The sequence below is a fragment of the Mastomys coucha genome, unplaced genomic scaffold (assembly GCF_008632895.1).
Source record: "Mastomys coucha isolate ucsf_1 unplaced genomic scaffold, UCSF_Mcou_1 pScaffold16, whole genome shotgun sequence".
NCBI classification, from domain to species: domain Eukaryota; kingdom Metazoa; phylum Chordata; class Mammalia; order Rodentia; family Muridae; genus Mastomys; species Mastomys coucha.
The window spans coordinates 38,817,729-38,823,792 of record NW_022196898.1 but is presented as its reverse complement, the minus strand read 5'-3'; the positions used below and the strand labels follow the sequence as shown (position 1 = coordinate 38,823,792).

General features: G+C 47.1%; 1 protein-coding gene across 2 annotated transcripts in view; it reads left to right on the top strand.

Moving 5' to 3' along the window:
• The window catches only part of Il6r (interleukin 6 receptor), a 58,483-nt gene that overhangs the window by 22,676 nt on the left and 29,743 nt on the right, over window positions 1-6,064 (top strand). The window lies entirely within an intron of this gene.

The following is a 6,064-nucleotide window of genomic DNA, read 5'->3' as shown; positions in this document are numbered from 1 at the left end:
AGAGAGGCAGAGAGGCAGAGGGGCAGAGAGGCAGAGAGGCAGAGGCAGAGAGGCAGAGGCAGAGGCAGAGGCATCTTCCAGTTTAAGGCTAGCCTGGTCTACAGAGCAAATTCCAGGACAGCCAGGGCCCTACAGAAAAACTTTGTTTTAGGGGGAGAAATCACATTTATTTATCTAGTGTTGGTGCACATACTCCAGGCATGAACATGGAGGTAAGAGGAGTTGGTTCTCGCCTCCTACCATGTGGATTCTAGGGGCCAAACGCAGGTTCTCAGGCTTGTCAGTAAGTGCTTTACTAGTAGAGGCATCCCATTGGCTCTTGCCACCTCACTGTGACAGTGTCTCACAAAATCTGGAGTGTGCCAATTCAGCTAAGCTAGCTGGGCAGTGAGTGAGCCCCAAGGATCCTCTTGTCTCCAGTCCCCTAGTACAGGGATTACAGGCACTTGCTGTTGTGCCTGGGTGTCATGTGGGGCTTGGGTATCAAACTATCAAACTCGGGTAACCACTCAACTGTGTTGAACCATTTTCCCAGCTGTATTTTTTTTAAATTAGTGTATATGTGTGTACATGTGTGTGTGAGAGACTATGCTCAAGTGTGTGTACACATGTGTGTGCACATGTGTGCATGAGCATGCTCGTGTGTGTGTGTGTGTGTGTGTGTGTGTGTGTGTGAGCAATGCATTCAGATGCACACAGATGCGCACACATGTAGACATTAGAGGACAAATCTTGAGGAGTCAGTTCAGTCTTGCCCCCTTGGATCCAGGGATCACACTCAGGTCGTCAGGCCTTTGTGCAGGCTCCACAGACTGAGCCCTCCCGCTGGCCCTTGGGCTCTCTCTACAGACTGAGCCCTCCCTCTGGCCCTCAGGTTCTCTCCACAGACTGAGAGCCCTCCTGCTGGCCCTCAGGCTCTCTCCACAGACTGAGCCCTCCCATTGGCCCTCAGGCTCTCTCTACAGACTGAGCCCTCCTGCTGGCCCTCAGGCTCTCTCCACAGACTGAGCACTCCCTCTGGCCCTCAGGCTCTCTCTACAGACTGAGCCCTCCCTCTGGCCCTCAGGCTCTCTCTACAGACTGAGCCCTCCCTCTGGCCCTCAGGCTCTCTCCACAGACTGAGCCCTCCCTCTGGCCCTCAGGCTCTCTCCACAGACTGAGCCCTCCCATTGGCCCTCAGGCTCTCTCCACAGACTGAGCCCTCCTGCTGGCCCTCAGGTTCTCTCCACAGACTGAGCCCTCCTGCTGGCCCTCAGGCTCTCTCCACAGACTGAGCCCTCCCTCTGGCCCTCAGGCTCTCTCCACAGACTGAGCCCTCCCATTGGCCCTCAGGCTCTCTCTACAGACTGAGCCCTCCCGCTGGCCTGCTGGTTTTGGTTTATTGAGATAGAATCCCAGTTAACCCAGGATGGCTTTGAGCTGGATCTGCAGAAGCACATGATCTTGAACCCCTGATCCTCTTGCCTACACCTACAAACTACTTACACTACAGCATTTGGTGTTTGAATGAGAAGAACCCCAATAGGCTCATGGGTTTGGGAAGGATAGGTGCTCTCTGTCTCTCTGTCTCTGTCTCTCCCCCCCCCTCCACACACACACACACACACACACACACACACACACACACACTCATATGGTGTGACCTTGTTGGAGGAGGTGTGTCACATCTCTCCCCCTCCCCCTTCCTCCCTCCCCTTTCCCCTTCCTCCCTTCCCCCTCCCTCCCTCCTAGGATGTAGAGCTCTCAAGTACTGCTGCAGTGCCATGCCTGTCTGCTTTCCGATATGGTGATAATTGGTTACTCTTATGAAATTATATAAACAAGTTCCCAATTAAATGCATTCTTTTTTTTAAGAGTTGCCTTGGTCATGGTGTCTCTTATGCCTGGCTAAAACTTAAAGAAGAAATAGGAATACTTTTTTTTTTTATTTTTGAGACAGGGTTTCTCTGTATAGCCCTGGCTGTCCTGGAACTCACTCTGTAGACCAGGCTGGCCTTGAACTCAGAAATCCACCTGCCTCTGCCTCCCAAGTACTGGGATTAAAGACGTGCGCCACCACTGCCTGGCAATAGGGATACATTCTAAAGTAAGCATACTTATAGCCCCATCATTCAGCCATACCTGGTCCCCATGCTATATCTTTATCTGACTCAGCAAGTTGGTCCACACCAGCGGTCCTGCAGACCTGTGCATGCCATGCTGTGGTGTGACTTCATAGTGGCTACATCACTGGCTGTGAACTGTACTAGAATTACTGCAGTTCTAATCTATGGAGCCTTATTCTGTATGTGGCCTGTGGTTGACCAAAACATCTTGTACCCATGACTAGGTCAGGACAGTGGCCTGAGCAAATGCCAAAGAAAGTATGAGCTGTCCATGGTTGTTAGGCTTTCTTCTGTTGTGCACTGGTGCTCCCAGGCTGCCCTGTGAATTCTGATATTCATTCTTCAGCTGCAGACGGCTGCTGCCAACATTGCAACATAAGCCACCTGCCAGCAGAGATTCTCTTTGGTCAGTATTTCTTTCTTTCTTTTTAAAAAAATATTTATCTATTTAATGTACATGCGCATCATCCTGTCACTAACACACCAGAAGAGGGCATTGGATTCAATTACATATGGTTGTGAGTCACTATGTGGTTTCTGGGAATTGAACCCATGACCTCTGTCTGAAAGAGCAGACAGCTCTTAACCACTGAGCCATCTCTCCAGCCCCTTTGGTCAGTATTTCTATCTAAGCTCCTACATGTTCAAAATATAGACATGAGATTGATGCCTGTGTTAGGTTTTATCCTTATAGCTGCTTTGTCCAGTGGAAATAAGAGAGTGAGAATATTGATACATTAAACTGGAGGGCCATTGGACCTGCTAAACTTTACCTCATTCAGGCCAGGCACACACCTGTACAAGTACATACCTGTAACCCAGCATCCAGGAGGTGCTGAATCAAGACACGGGTATCAAGTTCATCCTCAGTTACATAGTTTGAGGCCAGCCTGGGCTACAGGAGCTCCTAGGGTATGCTTACAGTTTCAGAGGGTAAGCCCATGACCATCATAATGAGAAGCGTGGTGATAGACCAGCATGATGCTGGAGCAGCAGCTGAGAGCTTAATATCCTCATCTGCAAATAGCAAGCAGGGAGATGAGGGGAGCAGAGGAATGACCCTCAATGGTTTCCTCTAACAAAGCCACACCTCTAGCAAGACCACACCCATGTAAGGCCACACCCGTCAGCAAGCCACACCCCTTTTTCTTTCCAAACAGTCCCACTAACTGGAGACCACACATTCAAACACTTGAGCCTATGGTGCCGTTCTCATTCAAACACCACAGCGCTGGAAACAAGTTGAAACCTCAGATAATGGAATACTAAACTGAAGTGACACCCACACATTGTGGAAACAGGACTGAAAACTGCACAGCACAGGAGAATACATATGAAGCTCAGAGAACAAAAGGAACAAAAAAAGGAAGGGGCCCATGGGTAACCAACTTACTCTTTAAAGTAGGGAAGAAAGGAAGAATACTAGCAAGATGGCTCATTTGTTAAGGATGCTGCTTAGCCTGATAACCTAAATTCAACCCCCAGGTCCTACATGATTGAAGGGAAGAATGCCCACATATTGTCTTCTGACTTCCACATGTGCCATGGCAAGAGCAACCCCATAATAGACTGACAGACAGACAGATGGATAGACAGACAGACAGACAGACAGAAGGATAGACAAGTGGATAGACTGATAGTTAGATGGATAAATAATGTAATTAAAGGTTTTTTTTGTTGTTTTTTTGTTTTTTGGCTTTTTCGAGACAGGGTTTCTCTGGATAGCCCTGGCTGTCCTGGTACTCACTCTGTAGACCAGGCTGGCCTTGAACTCAGAAATCCACCTGTCTCTGCCTCCCAAGTGCTGGGATTAAAGGCGTGTGCCACCACCACCCGGCTTATGTAATAAAAGTTTTAAAGGAGGATAAATTGCCAAATGTAAAGTACATATAGGACAGGAAGTTGTAGATCTGGGGACCAGAGCCACCTTCAGAGATAACAACTGTGATAGTTTCAGGGGAATCTCCTGGGTGTTTTATGCTTCATAATTTTTATGAGTATTGCATATATTAATTTGCATATGTTCAAGCCAGGCAGTGGTGGCTCACGCCTTTAATCCCAGCACTTGGGAGGCAGAGGCAGGTGGATTTCTGAGTTCTAGGCCAGCCTGGTCTACAAAGTGAGTTCCAGGACAGCCAGGGCTACTCAGAGAAACCCTGTCTCGAAAAACCAAATAAATAAATAAATAAATAAATAAATAAATAAATAAATTTGCATATGTTCAACAGTGTGTAAAATAGTTACAGAACAATGAAATACTAAAAGGATGTCATTGAAGAGTATGTAAGATTGCTTGCTAGACCGACGGCCTTTTTTTTCTTTAAGATTTATTTATTTATTTTTATGTATATGAGTACACACTGTAGCTGTACAGATGGTTGTGAGCCTTCATGTGGTTGTTGGGAATTGAATTTTAGGACCTCTGCTCACTCTGGTTGGCCCTGCTCGCTCTGGTCAACTCTGCTCGCTCTGGTCAACTCTGCTCGCTCTGGCCCAAGGATTTATTTATTATTATACATAAGTACACTGTAGCTGTCTTCAGACACATCAGAAGGTGCCAGATCTCATTACAGATGGTTGTGAGCCACCATGTGGTTGTCGGGATTTGAATTCAGGATCTTCAGAAGAGCAGTCAGTACTCTTACCCACTGAGCCAGCCCCGACCGACCTACAGCCTTTTGAGACTCTTGGAAGAGGGTTTCAAAGAGTTCCCTTAGCACCACCGGAGGTTTGGGCTTCTCAGGCTCTGGAGTTGTCCCTCAGGCCATTGCTGTGAGCACTGTGTGAAGTCTGCTCCAGGGGCTGCATTTCTCACAGATGGGGCTCTCTGGTGCCCAAATATGTCCCTCCCCCATGTTGGAGCCTTGGGTGCTGATTGGCAGGGGGAAGGCCTTCCTCACTCATTGTGGGCCAGAGAAGTCTAGGAAGCCTCCGCAGTCTCACCTAGTTACAAGGTGACATGCTATTTTTATCTTATCTTATCTTATCTTATTTTATTTTATCTTATTAAGACAAGGTCTGACTTTGAAACCCTGGCTGTCCTGGAACTTACAGAGACTCTATTAAGATTAAAGGTGTTCTTCACCATGCCTGGTTGTTTCTTTAAAAAAAAAAAAAAGATTTATTTTATTTTTATTTATCCATGTTTGTCTTTGTAAGTTGGTGGTTCTCAATCTGTGAGTCATTGACCTCTATGACAAACCTCTATCTCCAAAAATACTTACATCATGATTTATAACAGTAGCAAAGTACAGTTATGAAGTGAGTCTATAATCTATAATCTGTACTAAGAAAAGAGTGGATTTGGCCCTCTAGTCTGTTTTGATAGTCCCAGGCTGGCCTTAAGCTTTTGGTGATCTCCCTGTCTCAGGCTCCCAAATGGGGCTTACAGACATGGGTCACTATGCCCACCTCAGCGTTCCCTCAATCTTTAATCTTTGCTTTCCTTAAGTGTAGCCTATTTTTTCTTCTTCAGAGAATGAAGAATACGTTTGTTAGTTTTTACTTCCCAATTTGCTCCCTAAAATAAAAACATCTGTGCCTAGGTGTTTACATGATGGTGGAGAATGTAGGGTCCTGGTTGGAGCAGAGTCTGAGGCCTTGGCCCTTTTCTCCATGCTCCTAGTAATTCTCAGTGTTGGTCACCACGTAGAAGATGGGCCAGTATGCAGCCAGTCATGCTGAGACTTCTTGTGCATTTGTGAATGTGGGGTTCCCGCTTGAGAACCTGACTTTCATCCCTGGGTGAATTCATAAGGTCACTTGTGCATTTGTCAGTTGCAAAAGAGTGGCCATCATGTCCCAGGCACCATTCTAGACACTGAGATAAAACCTGGTGCTTGTACTTACAATGTTGGAGCCTGCCTCTCCCTCTCTCTCTCCCCCTCCCCCTTCCTTTCCCTCTCCTTTTCCCTTTCCCTCTTTCCCTCTCCCTCTCCCTCTCCCTCTCTCCCTCTCTC